The following is a 21,040-nucleotide window of genomic DNA, read 5'->3' as shown; positions in this document are numbered from 1 at the left end:
TTAAATATTTCGCGCAAAAACAAAAAAACTGCACGACTGCGAATAACAAACAGAAAAAAGAATGGGCAAAAAATTGTGTATGGACAAACAGACACACACACTCACGCCCATACACTGCGAATTATTCACAAACGTTGAGGAATAACTAACTTGAAAATAAACTCTGGCTGTGAGAAAACCTACACAATTTTTTTCCATCAACGTTCTTTCATTTGTTCTGTGTGGTGTACATTTTATACGTTGGCGGAGCTGGTGATGATGATGATGGTTGGTTATGAACTCTGTTTGAACTTTTTCCATGGTGTGTTGTTCAAGCAGCCGTGGCGGCTCTATGGCGAGCCTGTGAACGTCTCAGAGTATGTATGTATGACTATGCCTGTGTGCATGGCTTCAAGTGATGTGAACTCGACTTAAAAAAAGTACAACAAAAAAACAATGGAACAGAATTAAAGTGTTTCTTTTTTGTGTTCTAGCTACACTTTTTTTAATATACATGATTTTTGTTTGTGTTGATGGAGATGAATTTGGTTATTATTATTACTTTTTCTTTTCCTGTTTCTTCGATTGCATTGGAAGTTATGTTGGATTTATGGCCGTGATATTAAAATGCATCTTGGTCACTAATGGGAGAAAAAACACCTAAGTTAATATTTACTTGAATGCATTTCTGGAATAAGAAAATCAGAGTTGCCATCAGTTAATTAAACAAGTCCAATAAAAGGTATTCCAGAAAAAAAACTACCAAGATCAAATGTTTCCAGTTTTAGGATGGTTTTTATCCACCAAATTCATAAACGTAGGGTTGGAATTCTGTTGTAGCCACATATTTGCATGTGGAGGTAGCGATCCTCGAAAATCTTCTATAGGAGGTGAGCAAATTGTTCCAGCCCATAGGACCGATCGCAGCGGGAACGTCAGTGTCATTAGTTAGGTTAGGTAAGCCAAGTGATCAGCCGACATACAATTTTTTTAATTTTTGGCAGTACTTGGCATTAAGGATATCAACTTGTTCTCTTTTTACATTCATTCTTTATTTACGTTTTCTTCTATTTATAGACATCTTCATTCGGTAGACTTGACATCCTAAATGATGTTCATGAAACTATCCACTTTATGTATTCTTTCGCAAGTGACCTTACCTTCTATTAGTGTATCCTGGCTAAATAGGAATTGTCGTCACACTACCAGATGTTTCTCATTTTTACTGTTGCCAGATCTACAGTAAGAAGCAGATTCTTCGGCCAAGCTTAAGGAGTCTATTACTGATTGAAACTCAACTGAATATAGTTGCGTTGCCAGAAGATAAAACTATGAAATAAAAACTAGTATAAAATTGGCAATTTTTTTGGTCAGTTCATTCAATATCGGTTCGTTGAATGTTCAGCTGCTAAGTAAATTGTAAAAAAATGTGTAATTCAATACATAAATTGAAATTTCTATTACAAATATGCCCGTTGGCAACTCAACTGAAAGTGGTTTACAATACATAATCGATCCATAAATAATTGTATAAACAAAACTATCGACATAAGACAATAATAGACAAAAACACAAATATCATTATAATTTTAGTGTTTTCGTTTTTTACTATGAAAATTAAGTAGCTCCAGATCATTGGGCAAAAATTGTGTAGGGATATCAAAGTTGATCATGAAAATGTCTTTAACCCTTGACAGTCACCCTTCGTCGAAACGATGACGCGCGACGGTTATTATAATTGTAAACAAAATAAGGATGGCTTTTCAGGGTTAAGGAAAAATGGTGCTTTGCTGCACACCTTTCGGTCTCGGCAATTGGTGTCCAATTGAAGTTTAAAACTAAATGAAAACGGATCGACCTCTCTTTTATTGCCGAGACCGAAAGGTGTGCAGCAAAGCGTAGAGAAGTTTTATACGACCGGATACATCGCAAACTTCCGCTGTATTAGTGAGGGGATAGCCATCGCCGAAGTTTTCTTATATTTCTACCAGTGTCCCAACCTAATTCTTCAGCGTAATAGGCGGAGATGCTTACCATTTTATAGAGAAGTTTTATACGACCAGATACATCACAAAAATCCCCTGTATTAGTGAGAAGATAATTATCGCAGAAATTTTCTTATATTTCCAACAATGTTCCAAACTAAGTCTTCTGCATAATAGGCGGACATCGTAACGTCTTCGACACGGTGGAGTAGCACTTTGGCTTCATACGGCGAAAAACTTAAATATTTGCACATCTGTCAGGTTTGGTAGGGTAAACTTTGCCTACGGTGTGACTAAAAACAATTGGTATACCTAAATGCTAGTACCTAGCAAAGAATTCGTATTTATTGTTCCAAAAACTTATTCAGGGATTTTCGTTTTATTCAATTTGCCATAAAAGATTTTACCGATATGGCAACATACTTGACTGATACATGATTGTTTTTTTTTTACCGTTATATATAAAAAATAATCCAAATAAGAAGAGCGAATCTTTTTGAGATAAACTTAACTTTTTGATTAAATGAACCAGAAGCTTGTACGTACCGGACTGACTCGATGGAGTCCTTCATTGCAAAATTAGTATTTATTTTCACAATGATGGTATGACTTTTCCGGAGATTGGAGAAATGGTAGATAGATGTAGGCAAATCATATACACAAATATGTATAATTATAATTATCATACACAGATTTGCAAAGAGAACAGAATTTAGAATTTCATAAACGCCCCGATTGTCCACAAGCTTTGACTGACCAAGAACGCCAGCAAATTATTCGTAAAGTCATTTTGGACACCCAATAACAACATCAACTCTGGTGTCTCTAGAGAGGTGAGTTTTTGATTTGGAAGATTTTGCGAAGAAGCAATGACAATCAGAAGCGTACCTTATGATTTTAAAAACAGCGTGGATGTAATCCACTTTTTTCAAATATCAACCAATTGTTAATCGCTATATTTTTATTAAGAACTCTTCAGCGATAAGAGTGGATTGGCCATTTCTCCATCAGATGGATGACTAACCAGCAACCAAACACAACATATGAAAGACAGAAACTTGCACCAACTGCAAGTTGGCGAGTTGCAAGACCTAAAGCCCACTCACTCTCGGGTTAGAGATGGTATGGGGCTGGAGATCTTCTTCTGCCGATGATGGGAACACAATATGTATAAATAGCATAAAAGACAAAACTAAAGTTTAAAGGAAAATGCAAAGAGAAATGCCAAAAAGTTAAACCCGCCCACTTCATTTGACTTTAAGCTTGATAATGACCCCAATCATACGTCTAATATCACAAGAATGTGGTTTTTTATAACACATCATATTTGGTATGACACCCACTTAAGTCCCCAGACCTCAATCCATTGATCATACATAGGAAGTGAAGTGAAAACAGAACTAAATGAAGTTTTAGTGAAGAAAGGTAAAAGTCTGGATTGCCTCTTTCTGAGACGCACTTTTAAGTCGAATTGATATATATTGAATACGCATTTGACTCCAGTTCTAAAGGGGATACTCGTATTTCAATGATATTACACCGTGTGAAAGGTTGGACACAGTTTTTCTGAATGCCAAATTATCAAGACTTCAAAAAAGACTGTCGAATTCCATTACTAAATTTCAAACTTCTAATGAAACTATCTACTCCTCTCAGACATTAAAATTTCACACACCAAGTACGAATAACATTCACATAATTAAATAAAAGTGTGAAACATGCTTTTCGGACTGAGTAATTAAAATGAGTATCGCTGATGAAGAAAACATTCTTTTGCCACATTAAAATGTTATGGTCTGTCAGCTTTTCACTGAATTTTATTTGCCTCTCAAAAGGACTAAACCCCTTTTAAATGCTGTTTTGTAATCTTGGGGATTTTTATTGTTTTGTCCCTTTTTAATGGGTTAAACCGTGTCGCCTTTATTTTTAATAATACCATAGTCGTTGACTCATTAGATTTTGGGATTCATTTTGAAGAATGTCTAATGGTCCCCTTGCCCTTTATCCTTTACCTCACCAACCATACACAAAACCCTTAAGGATTATTTTCTTGTGAGAAACTTACGTACTCAGGTATGTACATATGTAACTGTATGGTGGATGTCAATGTGCACATCCTCACAAGATTATGTCTAACTTGCAAAGGTAACAAAAACGTATCATATGGAGGGACTACTTGCCTCTATTCATCTATTCTATGCTCTTACTAGAAATAAGGCATCGAGAATAATCTTGGCATAGAATAATGGCTGTATGTGTGTACGTGATAGGCCTTGTGGGGTTTGGAAAACCTAAAGGAATCTATTTATGAAACAAATTTTCTTTGAACCCTATTCTAGGTATTACTTTAGCTCAAGGCAGTAGAAAAAAGAAATTCAGGTAATAGTTAAGCAAGACGAATGTGTGGATAAGAACACACACTGGGAGATTGATAGTTGAAAATTTGTGTTGTTTCCTAAATGACAAAAGTAATGAAAAATTCACTGGAATTCACATTAAACAAAAAAACATGTTCCTAGAAAACTTGCCGCCACTTCATTATGGAGAAGAAAACCATAGTTTTACTCTTCTGCTGATAAAAGAAAAGGCGGTAAAAATAGTATCTTGGGGTTTCATTTCAAATACCTTTCTTGTTAGTTGCTGGCGAAGGGAAGAAAAGACAAAAAAAAAAAAAAAATAACCAAACGAAACAAATATTCAGTTGATAAAGTTCTTGAATAATGTTTTTGGTTGTATTTTGCAAAGTACCATTTAGGCAATGAGACAAATTCTGGGAATACAAGTAGGCCGAAATACCATATACAATCGAAGCTGTTTAATTGAAAACTGAAAAATTCATTAAATTTATTTCAATTGTCCGATGTTTTCAGTTATGCAAAGTCCGAATAATTGAAATGCTTTTCATTTAACCAACGTTGCTAGTATACATAATGTTTTCCATAAGCAGAACTACAGATAAATTAAAGATCTGTAATTATAAAAACTGTGAGGAAGAGATGATGTGAAGCTTGTTAGAAATTGTGCAATTAGTTAAATAACTTTCACCAAACGTAAAAATTTTATATTAAATGTTTAAAATTAAGCGGATTTGATATTCTTAAATTGGGACTTTTTGGCATACATTTGTATCTATTTCAATTAAGCGATTTTTCAATTAGGCTGAATGAAGTGTCTTTAAAAATCCTTAAAATCAATTAGTTCAAGTAATTTATTTCAATTAATCGATATTTTTTTTAAATGTTTTTAATTAAGCGGAGTTAATATCCTTAAATTGTGGCTTTTTTCAATTAAAGGGTTTTCAATTAAGCGGATCCGACTGTACCACAAAAGTTTCATTGCTATGTGTAAACGACCTATTACAATACTGTTACCGTTATATGGGAATTATAACACTATACACTAGTAAATGTTTTTATGTTTGCTGTTGCCAGATCTGCAAAGAGAAGAAAATTCAAAGTGCATTCAATGAAGAGGGTTTTTTCTGGAACGTAGTATATCGTGGCGGGTAGTATATCAGAAAATGTTTTTATGTTGCTGTTGCCAGATCTGCAAAAAGAAGACAATTCAAAGTGAATTCAATGAAGAGGGTTTTTTTCTGGAACGTAGTATATCGTGGCGGCAGCCATGCTTTGCCTGTAGTTTTAAGCAGATTTTGGAAAATGCCAGGACTCCTGCGGGGCAGGCTGTTTCCAGGAATATTTGAAACTTTGGAAAAAATTAAAAAGTATTACCTCTTTCACTTGTGCGAAAAACTTTTAGTGAATCAGTACCAATAATAATTTATTAATGCTGTTAGTTTAAACATTTTTCTTGATCTATTCAAATCGGTATAACACGCTGCCATTTATAAAGCTCATTGATTAAGCTATTATCAGCTGAAAATATAAAACCATCAAAAAAACTAAAATACAAATAAATTTGATTTGCAATGCGTTTAGAGTCACTTGTGGCAGATTTTATTTTAAAGACCTGTCTTCAGAATGTGCAAAACACACAAGTATGCATACCTCATACCTACCTGTCCACATTTGGGATGCTTCATAGTAGTTTGTATTTGGCAAAAATGAAAAATTAGATTATCAAATAATAGCCATAATGGTCATTATTATTTTTCAGTTTACCTGTCTATCTTATCGCATCATCATTGTGCCGATTTATTTGGAATAGTGAATTTCGTACCTATCGTCAAGAGATTCTCACCCCCTTTGTTATCCAACAAAACTAAACGGGTTTCTTATATTCTTTCAAAGATAAAAACAATTTCAGAAAAAGGCAGCAGATTTGCTTTGTCTTCAATTAAACGTTTAGCATAACAAAGACCATTGACTCCTCTTGACTGTTTTTTGGTGGATATATCACCAAAGATGACGACGACGCTAACGCTGACGGCAACACAATGCGAATGACTTGTGTGGTGGTGGTGTTGTTAGTGAAGAAGTCACTTTTTCTCCCCAAATGAAGAACGTGCATTGTTTTTTTAATTAGGTACAATTCTTTTTTTTCTCTCTCTTCTTCTTCGTCTTCTGTTCTTGTATAAACAAATATTATTGTTGTTTATATATTTGTGTTAAAAATAAAATCTAATTATTGTGATTTCATTCGACCACTAAGACACTATAAGCAAAGGTTTGGGGGGGGTTCTTTTTATTTTCTTGGAATAAATGAAAAGAGGGTTCAGATAGTGAAATGCAGAGGTTCTTGATGGTAAATAAGTTTATTGTGACATTTTTTTTCTTCAGTTGTCAAAATTTGAAAGAAACAAATTTGGGTCTTCAATTTGGCGCCATGACAGTGGCAAACGCAAAACCCAATAATAAATGAATTTGGGTCCCAATATTAAATTGGGATCAAATTGCGAATTAGAATTTGGAGTGTATTTTCACCTCAAAAACCAACATGCAAATAGGCTCCAAAGGCACCTAAATATTTACAAAAATCTGGCGATTTTACGAAAATATTTTTCTATATTTTATAAAGCGCCGTAGGCGCTTTTTTCAAAAATCGCTCGAAATTCACCCTGAAATTCACCAAAATATTTTCAAAAATCGGGCAACGAAAATATTTTTTAAAATTTTTTTAAAAAAAGGAAAAGAACGCACAATGCTCAAAAATTAAAAAAAAAAAAAAAATAGAGGGATTTTTTCTTCTGGAGTTATTTTTTTTGAAAGAGCAAAAAATATTTTTCACATTGCACTATGGGCAGAATGATCGCCAAGTCGGATAGGAATTGTGCTCTCTAGGGGCTCAAGAAGTATAATCGGAAGATCGATTTATATGGGAGCTATATCAGGTTATGAACCGATTTTAACCATATTTGGAGTGACTGTTGGCATAGGAGAAGTCATTTTGTAAAATTTTAGCCAATTCGAATAATGTTATTGTTTTGGCGATCCTTGTCAGCCTCTTATAGGTGGGCAAGCTCGTTCCGGATTATACGACCGATCGCCGCGGGAACATGATGGCCATTGATTATTTAAAGGCGCCAATATCTCGCCTTGCATCGAACACAATAGGCAGTTGCAGCTACTCCGTAGGGAGAATTCCACTATACGCAACCTGTGGACGCGCATGGTAGCTAAGCTTCTTGTGGCAATGATGAACACCACATAGATCGGAGCTCCCGTGCTGTACCGTGTCAATTCGGACTGTAATTGCGCCCTGTAAGGCTCAAGAAATCAAGTTCAACCACTAAGGAAAGACAAAATTCGGGCGGTTCCGACTGTATAATACCCTACACCTACCCTATATATACAAAGTAGGATCTATATCTAGTTCTGAACCCATTTTGATGGACCTCGGCGAATGTTTTTAGATGGGTTATTAAACAATCCGTATCAAATTTCGAGCAAATATGTTCAAACTGTAAAAACTGTGGTTGACAAATCACAGCATTATTGCAAATAACCCAAAATCTGACATACATACATATGGGAGCTATATCAAAAACTGAACCGATTTTGAGCAAACTTCTTAGATATCGTGTTAGTCGCCGAGGAAAGCGTTGATAATAGCACGGTTGGTCGATAAATGAGCCTGCAGTGGCTCTAGAATTGAAAATCGGGCTATATACATATATAACAGCTATATCTAAATCTGAACCGATTTCTATGAAATTCACCATTAATACCAAGAGTCATAACAAAATCCTTCCAGCCAAATTTCAAGAGAATCGTTTAACAAATGAGCACTTAGTGCAATATTTCTCAAAATAGGACGAACATATATATGGGAGCTATATCTAAATCTGAACCGATTTCTATGAAATTCGCCAATAATACTAAGAGTCGTAAGAAAATCCTTCCCGCCAAATTTCTAGAGAATCGGTAAATACTTTTTAAAAACCGGACGAACATATATATGGAAGCTATATCTAAGTCTGAACCGATACTCCAATTTCAATAGGCTTCGTCTCTACGCCGAAAAAATGTATGTGCCAAATTTGAAGCCGATCGAACAGGCAGGCAGACGGACATTTCTAAATCAAATCAGAAAGTGATTCTGAGTCGTTCGCTATACTTATCAATGGGTCTATCTCTAAATGCACTAAGTTATAGTAACCTGAACTTTCCCAATTTAATTGGAAAAGTTCAGATTTACTTGGGGAAACCCCAAATTGACCCCAATAGTTTCATGAAAAAGCCCCCAAACATATGAAAATGAGCCTCAAATGTTTTGTTGTTGTTCTCCATATACCTGTCTGGGGCGTATTTGCATTTTGGGTTTTGGGTGTAGTGGCGTAAATTTTCATCATATCTTGAATTCTGGTAGCAGCCCTTGCCGATGAAGCACTCCATCGGATCAATCCGGTACATACAACCGGCTGCCATGGGATTGGATCGGTCTGTATTTGGATATAGCTGTCCTATACACATACCGATCCCACGATTTAAGCTAGGTCCATAAAAGCTGAATTTTTTTAACAGATGAATTTGTTGTTGTTGGTTGTAGCAGTGTGTTGTACACTGAGGGGGCAGCTGTTGTCGATGAAGGACTACCTCGGGTCAATTCGGTACGTACAACCGCCTGCCATGGGATTGATAATCTATATGAATTTGGTATAATTAGTTGTGTTGGACCCTTACATTGCCTTCCTGAATATGGTGAAGATTGGATCATATTTAGATATAGGTGACAACAAGGTCATCACACTTTTGTTATGCCCTTGTTGTCAGCCCTAGTACAATGAAGAGGTAGCGTCATAAGAACAACAGAAAAAAAATGTTAATTGAAACTGCTTTAATTACGAAAATGATAATATTAATCACAATTTTTTAAAAGGTGATTAAAACATTTTCAATTAAAAAATTGTTTGTTCGATAAAAAAAAAAATTATAGACAATTTTTGCAATTCCAATTAATTTTTTAATTGATCCCAATTAAAATGTCAGAAATTTTCAATTAATTTTTTGATTGGATCAATTAAAAAATTGATTGAAAACGAGATAACTATGAGCATCACACAGACCGGAACTTTGAGCTATCGATCATCATGGACAGTCAATATTTAAGCAAGAGGCGATGCCGCCCGGCCTCTCACTGAGACTCTCCATGGGATACGGCTGAGGTATACACCATTGCGCCTAAACCACTTCATTCTCGTCCCATAGTTATTCGAAGATGTTGTCTTTTTGATGACATTTGTGAGGTATTATGCCGTTTAAAAAAAACTCCGCAAAGAGGTGTAGCACACCCTTCGGACGCGACCATAGCTTGAATCGGACAGCGCTCATTGTTATGTGAGAAATTTTCCCCTGCCCCTTAATGGAGCCATGCAAAGATTTAAAATCGGTATTTCTCTACTAAGAAAATGTTTTCACTTTACAAGTCCTTACTAGTTCGAAGGAATTTGTATCTGGCATAGACTAAAGTTTTGAAGCTGAGTGTTGGCAAGTGTATATACAGTATTTCATAACTATGGTATGATATAACTATGGTAGCTGATGTACTAAATAATAATACAATTACAACCTATTTTGATAATTTGCATGCTTTAGCATTTGTGCCATTAACCGAACATAGAATAGCGTTCCAAGTGCCTCGATCTTTTACGCCCCTTCTAAAATCTCTGACACCAAGCATCGATGTTTTGTACCTATGCCTAAATGTAATGCAAATCCGGTAGCGGACATTACATTAAGGAATAACGCGAAGATTTCTCTCATAAATGTGCGCTGTTCGACTCAAGTTTTAGCTCAGGGCGCGAAAAGAGACCTTTCGTAGTTGAGGCTATACGGCGTAACTATATATGTCGCATGGCTGAAGACTTCGAAAAGATCCCCAACATTAGTGGGGCGATAAGCTCCGCTGTTTTGCTCGTCATGTATCAAGCCCTGGGTTTCAGCATCATATGCGGACATGCTAACCTTTCTATGTTCCACAATGGTCTTCAAATGCTGTACCTATATAGAAATTTGTATTCAACGGACTATTATTAACCTAGTCCTTTTATAGTAACCCAAATTTAAAAAATCATGTTCAAAGTAGAGAGCCACATATTAGAAACAGTTCAGATTTCTTAAATGTTTTTTTTTCTCATTTCAAAAACATTGTTTGCTTCTCTTGCATTTCCTTACTCATTTTCCAAAAAAAAATTAGCTTCAATGTTTTCCCTTCGCAGCAATAACAAGCAAGAATTTTAACGTTTTATTTTCTCTTCCCCCCTAAAAACAAACAGAACGAAAAAAGTAAAGAAAATCATTAAAACTTTTCCCCGATGAACGTGCCCGCTCAATTATTCCGACTTGTTCCACTTCAATGGTCTTTGCCTTTGCCTGGGTGCGTGCGTGTGTGAGTGAATGACATGGTAGGGCATCTTGTCCCGTTTAAATGTTCTCTTGTACCTGACAATAACAAAATACGAGGATTGCGTTTTTGTTCTTCATTTTTATTTGTTAAATATATAAATGTGGTAGCCGCGCCTAGCCTGACGGGCAGGCTACTAATGGAAATAATGCCCAAAAATAGGGGTTACATTTTTTATGATGTCTTGTTACACAAACATGCATAGAAGAAACGAGTATCTCTCAACCCCCCATTAAAGTAACCAGGAGAATGGTTGGCGGCTGGCAAACGTTTTCACACCGACAACAGACTTTGATGTAGAATTTTTGCTACAAGCAAACAAGATTTAAAATTTTGATTTGGTTCTCAATAAAATATGTAAATTATGCATAAAATTACATGCATACATAAATATGTTTATATGTAGGCATGTAGTTGTAAAATGTCCTGGGAAGTTGCAACAACAACGACGGCATTTTGGCAGCAATAACATGGGCAATAACAATTCCACCACAACTTAAAAAGGTGCTTTAGAACCTTTTTAAGTTACCTACCCTTACCATTGCACATAAACATATGTAAATATGCATGTTTATAATACAAATGTATTTTGGGATGTGTATTTCCTTTTACAAACTGCTGGTGTATATTTTTTCGATTCCTTCCAGACTTCCTGTTTCGAGTTTAAAAGTTTCTTCTACCGTATGGGTGAGAGACGTAATTATATATGAATTTGTATACATGTGTGTGTTTGTACATTTTAGCATCTATACATAAATACAAATGCGTATACGTATATATGTATGCCTTTTAAAAGGCACCAAATGTAATTGAACTCTATATTTAGACTGAACCAAACCACCTGCTTTTTCTCTTATAGGACTTCTCTCTTATGTCGCAATCTTCTGCTGCTTCAAAATTGTGTGTGTTCCCGCACAACTTGTGGAAGAGGGGTAGCGACTCCTAACCAGCCTCTGGGAAGGCTGGATCGTTCCGGCACAAAAACCCTATCTCAATAGCAACGACAACTTGTTAAGTAGATGAGTAGTGTTGCCGTTTTTTGGTTATTCTTTTCACATTGCGAAGGATTTGGATAGCTAGCATAATCAGTTGTCAGTTAAGGGAATTACTAATTTTGATGTAATTTTAAAGGGAAACATATTTTCACCAAGTACACCAACATTTCATCTGCATAGACATTAATATTCACAAGTTTATTACAGTTTGCATTATTATTGGGATATAACATTTTTTGTAAGATCAATATAGTCAAATATTAGCGATTTTGTTCACAAACAATAAATTCCACCACCTCGTCACCTACATCTTTTTGGTGGTTAGGGCTTGATATGTTTGAAAATTCTTTTGTAGATAAATCTCCAGACCTAACAGGCAAGAAACTTGAAAATTAAAAAATTCGGCAGAGCCCGGCCGGTATTTGAACCAGGGCACGCAGAGCAACAGCAAGAGCCGTTGCCGTTGTCTAGCGTTCGAAGCCATCAATACAACTTCCAACAGATGCACAAAATCATGTGTACCACGGAACTAGTGTAATTGTCGCAGAAAAAAAGTCTCATTATACAAAAACACATGCATTGGGAAAAATGTTCAGCTAATAGACCAGGTTTTCGAGCGTGGTTATTGTTGTAATTGTATCATCATAGAGGCGTTTTCGCAATTAATATGATTCAAATACAATGAAGAATAGTGTTTGATGTGCGTTGCTATCTCTGGCGTTTTCCATTTGCAAAGAAAATCTCCGATCATTGAGCTCGAAAGAGAAACAAACAAAAATTGCAAAATTTAATGATCTTCGCCCTAACAGGCAAAAAAAAACTATATAGAAAAGAATTTCAAAAAATCTAGTGTTCTTTGTTGAGTATAAATAAATAATGGTCATTCACAATAGTATTTATGCGTTAACGATGTGCGTTCTTTGTTTTATATGCATCAACTAACCAATTTGTGTGTATTTGACCATTTTATCATATAAAGCGTTTTCCGTTCACTATGATAGCGTACTTGATCACGTATTAGGTCATTCGGGCCCAGGTATATATATAGTATAGCTTCTTCCTGAATTTATGCGATATGTTTTTCACACATTAGTATTGCCAACAGAAGAAATACCTCTATTGTGAATGTTTTTCAATTACGTGCACAAATAATAATTATTGCGAAGAAAATATATGTATTTTAGATTCGGCATTAGATCTGAAACAAATGTGTAAAATATATAAATCCTCTTTTGAATTTTTACATCGTATATATTTTGGTATATTTCTACAAAAGTGTAAAATATATAAATCCTTTTTTGAATTTTTACATCGTATATATTTTGGTATATTTCTACAATATCTGTTTAGCGGCGATAATGTTGGTTTGTTACCCGTTAATTTTTTAGTCAAATATTACAAATAAGCGCCTAAAATACAGCAATCATTTGTAGTTGTTTTAAAACAGCACGTGCATAACACCTTGAGCCTGCTATTTAGTCTTATGGCAGAGCTGTTTATTTTACCCATTAAGCGGATTTTCTCTCTTAGTTTGTATGGGGAAAAATGCTATCTCCGATTAGTTAGGCTAATCTTATTGCCGTTTATTAAAACATGTGGTATTATCATTCAATTTGATTTATTCAATGATTTAACGTTCTGGAATGGCAAAATTGCTTTGGATTTTAATAAAAATTTTATTTATGAACTCCGCGAAAAATTAATTTAATTGTAAAATGATTTAATTTGTTGGCTTTATTGATATTTGATTATTTCGGATGTGTGTCAGTGCTGCCAACGTTAAAGTACAAAGCATTTAGCAGGAAGAGCTTTTTATTTATTCATAATAAAACAATCCAAGTGTGTGACTTGTTTTTGGTTATTGCCACTGCTGCTGCTACACATCAACTGTAGGACTTTTTAATACATCCTTTGAAAATGGTCCCTTTGCAGGATGTGGTGGTTTGTTTATATGCGGATGTACCTTATGTACTTGGGTATTATCTCCTCTATTTTCCTCAAACACACATACATACATACATACACTGTCTGTACACTTTTGTTGCCTACATAAATATGCGTAAAAGCAACAGCATTTTTAATGTATTTGGCTTTTAAGCCAATTTCTTCCTTCTTCAGGTTCAGTCTATTAAAATGCTAAACCGTTGGTTCTCCTTTCGGCTGATGCCATTGGAAATACCATAATTGCCGTTGCGCTCTCTGTGAAAATGAAACATTTTTTCTCTCCCCAACACCATTTGGTGGGAGTTGATTTGAGGTCTGCATTTGCAACCTGTAGCTTTGAGGTAAATAGCTTTTCTAGGCTAAAAAGAGTGCCGTATCAAATATCCCAGTAAAGAGTGGAAATTTTACTCTTCGTAGAGCTTATTATTGCGTTTGCGTAGTTGCCCGTTTTTGGGTTCCAAGGTGTTGCATGCTGCTATGGTGTAAAATTGCTTGTCCTTGTTGCTTCTCCTACGACTCACTAATCTCTCGTTTTTCAATATACAAAAGTTTTCCATGGGTTTTGTTGTGTTTTATTATTATTATTCTTTTGAAGTTTCCAAATGCTGCATTCAACAGTTCGGCGGCGGTGGCTGACGTCTGGGCCGCTTAAAACATATTGTTGCTTTAATTCCTCCTTTGGGGGAGCTGAATGGGACCAGGCAGATTTTATTTTTCCCCAAACTGCTAGAAGAAGGGATGAAATAACCGTTAAGGATGATGGTTTGGAATGGGGGGTGTGAGATGGAGTAGTAGTCGTTGTCGTTGTAGTGAGTGACGATAAGAGTTCTTTAACCCAGCGCAACCCCCCGGAATGGATGGGTGGATGGCTATAAAATATGTGTGATTGTTTGTTTTTGCGTTAATAAGGGCGGATTTTTTGCCGTTATCTACAAGTGGTGGTTGGTTGGTTGGCTGAGTTCCCACCACCCACTTTTCCTGCGTTAGCCTTACTGCGTTTTATTCTTCTTCCTTCCTTATGCATTCGTTAACTCTTGTGTTCGGAAGGTGGTGGTAGAAAAGGAAGTTGGGGGGAGTTTGTCTTTGGCGGCGACTGCGGCCTGTGTTATCCATGATGGTTTTTAGTGGCGTACGTGATTGCTGTCGAACGTCGTGCTTGTTCGTTCTCTTTATTCTTTGCATTGCGACAATGGCGACTTCCATATTGTATTTGTACACAATGGCATCGAGGGTGGTGGTCTAAAGTTTAGGACGACGAGAACTTAACGGATTTGCAAAATAATCCCCATGACAGTTCAAAGAATCTATTGGGAATTGTAAGGAGTAGGGGAGAAAAAGTTTTGCAAAACATAAAGACTTAAATTTAGAAAAAGATGTTTACATGTCACATAGTTTTTTACGTTTTAAAATGAGACACAAGTGTCCCATCACAAGCTGTGGTAATTTTTGTCTGGACTCAGGAATTCTTCGGCAGTGGGGTTGTGTCATTTCACGAAGATCCGATAATATAGAAATACAACTTATCCAGTCCAATGAAGTCAGCGCAGGTTTTTGTAGACATCTGTTTCAGGGATTACCATTCACACTAGATGCATTTTTTTTGCTGGCCGTATTAATTTGCGAATAAAATAAATCTTCACTGTGGATACTTGCCTAAAACTTAGTAGAACTTCATTCAAATTCCACAACACTGTACTCAACTTTAATAAAAGAAATCTATATAACTAGACTTTGTTAAAAATATAACCCATGTTAAGCCAAATTGTTATTTTCACAGTTTTGTAGCAGCTTGTGGCGTTGCCAATCATTTATTATCATAAAGCCAATTACAAAAAGAACGTATCGTAACGCAGTGCGGTAGAGGCAGAAGTCCAGCCGTTTTCAGTAAACAAAATGCAAATTTAAACAAATAGTAAAATATAAAATGATATATTTTCAAGTTTAAGATTATTTACATAAATATATCAGTATTGGGCGCACTAACACATGTGCATAAATTTTCCAAGCCCATGGTCTTATGTTCTTGTACACGTGTAAAATGATGTGCAATAGCGTGAGTATATTTGCCCACAAAATTATAAATTTAAAAGAGTGCTCTTTTAGCCACATGTGAGGTAGCGATTTCCGCCAAAGCTCCATGTGTGAGCAAGATTGTTCCAGTCTACGAAACCGATCTCTGAGGGAACGTCATGGCAAAAGGTGCCAAGTATTAAGGCAAGATCCGGTGCCACTGTACCGTTCACAGTTCTACACTCGATTCGCTGATCGTCCGCGACTGCAGTTGCAGATACGCCGTATGGACCATTCAATTAACCGCAGTCTATGGACGCATCCGTTAGCTCTTAGATGAACTGCTCACGATAACAATGAACACTACCCAAACCGGTGCTCAGAGTTCCAGCGCGTTATAATCGCTATAGTTTTCGAATGTTTTAAAACTTTTGGTTAATACCTCTCGCATTCTTTTTGTTTTTAAGAGGGGGCATAAGTAGAACTGTTTGCTTTCGTAAACAACACGTTAGCGAAAACCATGATGCGAACAGCAATATCTACCTACCTTCCCGCCTGCCTCTTGAACCTTTTCAACTATACCAAAACCATGTCACAATCTATTCATTCATTCATAGGGCAACCAACCCCATATCCATTTATTCATCAACAAAAACAAACAACACCTTGGCGGCGGCAGCCGACTGTTGCCAGATACGAGGAGTCACTTTCACGGTAGATTCTCCTCATGGCTCTCCTCGGAAAACACATTTTATTGATTTCTTTTCAAAACTGCTTTCCGCCATGGGTGTGTATGTGTGTGTGTTTTCTTTTTGTGCATTTAATATGGTAGAATGTGTATTGTGGTAATTTGCTGCTGTTATAATAGTAACACCTTTTCTAAAATGCTATCGACAATGACGATTAAAGACAGTACTTATATGCCTATGACTACTGTACAAGTACAACTCTTCTCTTTAAGAAGTATTGTCTTTAGACGAAGGAGCATACATACCGATACCTTTTAGATTCCATGAGTATGCTATGGTAAACTTTTGCTGGTGAGTATCAGTTACATCCTTTTTATTAAATGGCTATGACAGAACATTTGTCCCATTAGCCGAGCTAAGAATAGTTTTCCTAGCGCCTCGATCTTCTGCGCTACTTCTAACTCTGACACCAAGTTTCGAGGAGTTTGTCCCGGTTTGCGTGTACCACTAGGCTTGCCCTCAAAAGACTTCTTCGCTGGAGCTTCTTCATTCATTCTGACAACATGACCTAGCCGACACAATCGTTGTATTTCATACGTTTAACTATTCTGAATTCGTCAATCAGCTGGTACAGTTCGCTACAACCTCATGACAAATAAGCATACAAACATATTCTTCACTGCTTCTCATCAAGCCAAGTAAATCTAAATACATACTTCTTACTGACCGAAAACAAAATATAACCTGTGAATTTCCAGTTTTTTTTTGGAGACCAGCAAATAGTCTGGTATCGATAGATATCGGCAGAACAATACTGATCGTCCCGAAGAAACATTACCTACAAGTGTCTAAATGGCATTTCTTTTTTATTTCAATCCGTCTATGGAACTCTTTACCAACATTAGTACAACTTTAAATCAACGCAAACAGTTTAAAAAATCACTTTTCAATATGTATTAAATAAATATCTGTATGCAACTAATAATTTTTTTGAAATGAGAATAACAAATTTGTATTTGTACTTATAATAATTTAAATTAACTTGTTATTTATCCAAATTGGTTTGACATCAGGTGGTAACAACGTTCCCAAGTCGAACGGTTCACTAATTTGTGCACGTATTTTCTTAAATAATTGGTTTGAATTCTGCTCAGCCATTCACAATAGAAGCATTTCTGAAGGTGGCCACACTTAATTGTGGAAAACATCGTGGCAATCCTGAAGGCAGAGGTTCCAAAGAGGATTGAAATAACAGAAATTGTTGTGCTCTCAAAATTGGACAGCAAATATCAAGCTTATAGGTGTCGGTAATTATTTTACTTTTCTTCAAGGCAAGCAGCTCTTTGGTTCTACATAATCCTACATTGGCAATTTATCGAAAAATTTTCGTACAAATTTCATTGCACTGCACTACATAGTAATAAAATAAAACACAGCTTTTATTTCCTTTCAATTGAAAATTTAATTGAATAATTTTTTTAATTGACTTTTAATTGAATCTGATTTTTTTTTTCAATTACGATCGTGATTAAAATTATTGAAATTTTCTATTAAAAAATTATTTGATTCGATCATTTTTTTAATTGAATCTTAAAAAATTTTAAATTTAAAATGTGACTAAAAATGTTATCTAATGTTACAATACGCGGTCTACACTACTAACTTTTTTCTTTTTGTCATTCGACTCGTTCGCCAATTAATTCAAAACAGTTGATTTGTTTAAGGAAAAACACTTGTTCTCATTGAATTAGCAAACGAATCGAGTAAAAAAAATGGAAAAAATGTTAGTGGTCTCGACAGTAAATTCTTCAAAAATTTTTATTGAATGAAAAACCTAGCCGCTCAAAATTTTAATACCTACTTTAACTAACTACTATATATAGAAGGAACAATCCATCATAAACAGTCTTTAACGACATTTTTAAATTCCTAGACGCAATTCTAATCTTATTAATGATCAAAATATGCATATTAATGACATAACGGCTTCTTTAACATTGATCTAATTATAACATACGAGGGTTGCCTTTTATATTTCGGGAATAGAGAACACAAAAACAAATATTAATCATCGAAAATCGTTTTTCATTAAGATCTATATACTTTTGCATGCGTTTGAACCAATTGTCGTAGCACTTTTGCCACTCTGATTGAGGTATCTTCAAAACATGCATTCTGACACCGCTTCTTCACGTGTCGAAAAACGTTGATCTCTCATTTTATTTTTTATATACAGGAATAAAAAGAAGTCATTCGGTGCCAAGTCAGGACTATACGGCGGATGACTCATCAAATGGATGTTTTGAGTGCTCATAAATGTAGTTGTTTCGTTGTTTGTTTTTGGAGGATTTCTTTCGACCAATCGATTTTGAGCGATTGACAAATTGTGTGGTATCCAACGAGAACAAATTTTTTGATGGTCAAATGTTCATGCAATATTGAATGAATGTATGCTGGTCCCACTAATGCCTAAGGTTGTCTCAATCTCACAATAGGTCACATGACGATCTTGCAATATCAGTTGGCGCACAGCATCAATGGTTTTTGGAACAACAACTGATTTTGGACGATCTTCCCGAAATTCATCTTTGAGTGAATTGCGACCTCGGTTGAATTCACCATACCATCGATAAACACTGGTCCTTGATGGAGCTTCATCGCCAAAAATTGAATTAAGTTCATCGATGAACTATTGTTGAGTTAATCCACGTCGAAAGTTGTAAAAAATAATGACACCAAAAAGTTCACGATTTAATTCCATTTTTTGGGCGAGATGAATCTTTTAGGTTACTGTAAACAACACAAATAGCGCTCGTTCGTCAAAACGTTCTGAGCACGTATAACCTCAAAAATGTCATGCTTTACGATAGAGCTGTCAGTTGGCAGATTGCATCACAAGGGTTGTCTAATCCCGAAATATAAAAGGCAATACTCGTATTCTAAATATTTGTTTTCTGTTGGGTTTATTATTCCAATGCTTGTTATTCATAAAGTTACTGTCTCGTTAACCTCAAATTCGTGTTTCAAAAGTTTTACATATGTGCACCACGTTGTAACGAGGTGCGCACTATACAGCCCGCTATTCGCAAACATGTTAATATTTTAAAATTTTCAAGTACATTTTAAATTGATCCAATTAAAAAATTAATTGGATATTTCGAAAACTTCAATCGTTTTTTTTTATTTGAATCAAATAAAGATTTAATTAAAAATGTAATCATTTTTTTAATTTTTTTTTTATAGAATATGCAATTTTTCTTAATTGAAAATTTTGTCAAAAACTGTTTTTATCAGTCTGCACTGGTAATTTATCCAGATATTTGTAGTACTGGATAGATGTCTTTTTTTTTTTTTTTTTTTGCTGCACTACACTATAGCGTTATAAGCAAAATATAACTTCAAAGATTGTTCAAAATAACGCTCGAAATGAAGGTTCACTTTCGGCTAGAACAAATGTTGCAGTATACTTGAACTTTGTGGATATGGCTGTGGTGAATGTGCTATCTAATTTTTTATATTGTCCAAGTGTCTATAAAGCATTCGCTTTTACGTTTTCCTTAAAATATTCTCCAGTCATTAGTTTTGATTTTTTCTTTGGTTTTCCCCTAATCGACCCATATAACTTAACTTCCTTTGGCACCCCACTCTCTTATTTGGGTACTGCTATTCCCTTTTCACATTATTGTTTATTTAGGTATTTTATTTTGGCTTTTTAGACTTATAAAATGTATGTATGTATGTTTATCATTAAGTACTTGTGGGCTGCCTGTTGTGCTCCCCATTTTTGCTTTATTCTCTTGATTCTGCTCCAACAATTTGTTGCGAACCAGAATATATATAAACATATATACATATATATATGTACCTAGAGTTCTCATCGCAACAGGACAAAACGTGTCTTCACAAAAGTATGGTGGTGATAAAGGTGGTCGTGGGATAAACGTAGAGAGCAACAGATTTGTTGAATGCTATATTGGAGGTTTTGCTCCTCCTTGGAGTGCTTAATTAACCCATTAAAGAGTCATTATAAATGTCTTATGTATGTTTTGTAAATATTACCATGGGTGTCTGCCAGAAACTGAATATGTAATACTTAGAAATTCATTATGACTGTTTAATTTTAGAAATGTACAGTGGAAAAACTAATACAATTATAAAATGATTTGATAGTACAACATATACCCTGGCATAGACTTCTAGTATTGGCCCGTCTGTGACGATGTTATAATACTTCTGAGGGGTAGGGATCCGAATCAGCTATGCAGAAAAACATTGGATAGAGCATACGACTGGATTAGACCTAGGGGTCTGAATGTTAACCGAGAGAAAACTCAACTGAAATCTACGGGTTCACCAGGAAAAGAAAGGTGGGCCAAGTGAATGCGCCACGTTTCCAATTTCGATACCCGACGAAGGGAAGTATCACATTCGGGACTGTACCTAGACGCTCACCGTTGGGCTGTAGGATTTAAATGGGTCCGAATTCGAGGATAGCCCACTGGCTGTACATTAGCGTAAACTGCGTACATTAGTAAACTGCAATAGAGAAAAAGTGCAACATAAGGGTAATGCAACAGCGAGGATGTTGCCTTGGCATGCGGGGACTTCTTGAAATCCGACCCATAGACATTTAGGT

General features: G+C 35.5%; 1 protein-coding gene and 1 long non-coding RNA gene across 7 annotated transcripts in view; one reads left to right on the top strand and one right to left on the bottom strand.

Annotated features, from left to right (window-relative positions):
• LOC106090733 (brain tumor protein) overlaps window positions 1-21,040 on the top strand; it is a 55,780-nt gene that overhangs the window by 11,536 nt on the left and 23,204 nt on the right. The gene's annotated exons all lie outside the window — the stretch shown is intronic.
• On the bottom strand, window positions 12,987-15,806 carry LOC106090735 (uncharacterized). 2 transcript variants are annotated; one of them, XR_001221882.2, is made up of 2 exons: window positions 15,087-15,806; window positions 12,987-15,009 (listed from the first exon to the last, which is right to left on the bottom strand). It is a non-coding gene; the product is annotated as an uncharacterized LOC106090735 (long non-coding RNA). The 2 variants fall into 2 exon arrangements; XR_001221883.2 differs by having other exon boundaries at window positions 15,106-15,806.

Source organism: Stomoxys calcitrans, chromosome 3 (genome assembly GCF_963082655.1).
Source record: "Stomoxys calcitrans chromosome 3, idStoCalc2.1, whole genome shotgun sequence".
NCBI lineage: Eukaryota > Metazoa > Arthropoda > Insecta > Diptera > Muscidae > Stomoxys > Stomoxys calcitrans.
The sequence above is the reverse complement of the archived record's forward strand: the minus strand, read 5'-3'. Positions and strand labels throughout refer to the sequence as shown.